Genomic DNA, 2,753 nt, shown 5'->3' with positions numbered 1-2,753 from the left:
TATTTTTCATTATTCTTCTTCTTTAGTGGACTAGGCCTACGGAGGAATTCACTGAAAAAAATGCGTCAACAATAGCACCTCATAGGTGACGTGGAAACCTATTGCTAAAAATATAATAATTATAATTACGTTATTCTAATTTATGTAATGACATCATATACTGGAGATATCCAACAGTCCATAACTTAAATAATATCTTTCATAAGTATTTTGTGCTTTTAATAAAAGCGTTTTTTGTAAAACTTTAAATTTATAATTATTTATTACTTTATATATCGGGAAGAGAGTCTGCGCGCGAGACATTTAACAAATTTAATCTATCGAATATAATTTAATATTTTAGGATTATTATATCGTAAATGTAATTAATAATCGAGTATTGAAACTTTGTTCTTGAATTAATTATTTGAAAAAATTCTAGAGATCGCGTTTAAAACATTGATATTTGGCAGTAAGGGGATACGGAACCGCATCGCGGTACAGATGCACCGTACCTGAGGCAGAGCGCCGCGCGCTTGGTTACGGTTGCTAGGCGAGAATCTCAAGACGCAAGGGAGGCGCGATAGGCGTTGACTCTCAGAAATCGGCCGAAATGTGCAGATCGTGGCATGCATTGTCTTAAAGTATTAAAAATCGGTACTTTGTCTCTGCGGAGTCTATATGACGCGTTCTTATATTATATAAGTTAACTAAAAGAATTTGTTGCTTGCATGTTTTTGGTACTAAAATAATCTGTAGACAATATACTGTCGAAATATATAAGAAACTGAATTTGTTGCTCGTCTTATAGTATTAAAAATGGACACTTACGAGCGTGCGAATGCAGGCCAAAGGACCGAAAGAGCAAGACACATACAAGCGAGTGTGTGAGCAGACTAATAGTTCGGATGAGTCCGAACATTGCGTTAACCATGAGGCGTGAAAGCATGGACATTAATTTTAAGATATATATGTTAAAACTATTATATTGGTTATTTAATCACACACTCGACACAAAACACGCAGCATATACGATCTTACACTTGCACAAGATCCTACACTTCATATACACGCGAAATACAAAATAGGCATTTACACTTTGGTACACTTTTCTACACTCTGTACACTTTTTCACAGGAAAACAGGAGTACACACCCTCTACACTTTGACACACCTTACACACCATGTACAGCTACACAAACTGTACATGTACACTTTTAGTGCTGCGCCGCTGCACTTTTGTATTATATCCGTTTTGATTAGTTTTAAGTATGTTTTTGATTGCGGTGAGCGTTTTATATATTCAATTTATCATATTTTAATTTGTAGCGAGCGTTTATACCGGATAAGCTACTTTTATAAAACTTTTATATAACTTAGAGCGCATGGCGAATGACGCATGTGCAACCGAAGAGTGGGAGGTCCCAATGGTGGGACCAGCGAACGGTGGGAGGCCCGAATGGTGGGGAAGTCTCTGGTGGGGACAGCCGCTATAAGAGACGATGCGGAGCGTGATTCGAGGCTCTGACGTCCGATAACTTCGAGACAAGCTCTTTCGGCTCTTACGCCCGTAAGCTTTAGTAGAAGTCTTCCGTAACAATAGACTTTTCGCAAAGTGACTATTTAGTAGTTCCTAGGAGACGTCTAAGAAGCTCTAGGCTGTCTTAACGTTCTCTCCCGGTTTTTAGAATCGGTGGCTAATTAGTATATCGCGCAGTGAAAACTAATTAAGTGCGAATTAGTTGAGCTATTTAGCAGCTATTCCGCGGAATATCTCCGTGCGGGGAGATACGCGTGACCAAACAAAGGGCTGTAAACATTTAGTGTTTAAAATAAAATATATTTTAGATATATTAGAATAAATAACGAGCAATGTTATTTAACTTACCTTCGAGCCAGTGAAGTCCTTGTTCCTTGTTTCAAAACCAAGGTGTCCATTTGGTAGTCCGAGTAACCAACGGGCAGCGATCCAATCCAGTGACGACCTGAAACAAATTGGGAAGAGTTTAGAAAATTCTCCTGGGATACCTCGGGATCTGGAAATAAAAGAAAGAAGTCAGCGTCCTATTCATATAAGTTGCGTAAACTAAACGCACAATTCAAACAACCAGCGTCAACAGAACGCGTAATACGAGAAGCCGCGTCAACCGAACGCGCAATAGAAGGAAGTTGCGTCATCCGAACGCAGACAAAGAAGCCGCGGTGAAACGAACGTGCACGAACAAGTCCGACGACCATCCAGAGGAGGCATCGGCCAACAACATCCTTGTTCGTTGAAGGTCAAACGAACTGGCGACCGTAAACAAAAGGTAGGAAAACCTGCATATTTAGCATTATCTCCATCTCGACCGAGCACAGTCCGGTCACAATACGACGCGGTGTTATACCATATAAGTTAATTAAAGGAATTTGTTGCTCGCATGTTTTTGGTGTTAAAATAATCTGTGGACAATGAACTATCAAAACATATAAGAGATTGAATTTTTTGTATATATATATACATTTCCATTATGTATGTGTACATATCCTTGGTCTTGTCCTCGTCCTCGTCCTCTTCCTCTTCCTCTTCCTCTTCCTTTTCCTCTCCATCCACGTCCTCTCTGTTCGCTGTTAACATGGATGCGTTGTAAGTTTCTTCGAATATTATTAGGTGTACAAATAAGTTTCCGCCGTTTGACAAAAGTTGGCGCCATCAGTAAGTTATGGTTAAAATTGTCAGATGTAAAACGTCCTTATCGTAAGATTGGACATCAGTCAATAACATAACCTTAAAA

The sequence above is a fragment of the Formica exsecta genome, unplaced genomic scaffold (genome assembly GCF_003651465.1).
Source record: "Formica exsecta isolate Colony F162 unplaced genomic scaffold, ASM365146v1 scaffold405, whole genome shotgun sequence".
Lineage (NCBI taxonomy): Eukaryota > Metazoa > Arthropoda > Insecta > Hymenoptera > Formicidae > Formica > Formica exsecta.
Note: the sequence above shows the minus strand (reverse complement) of the source record.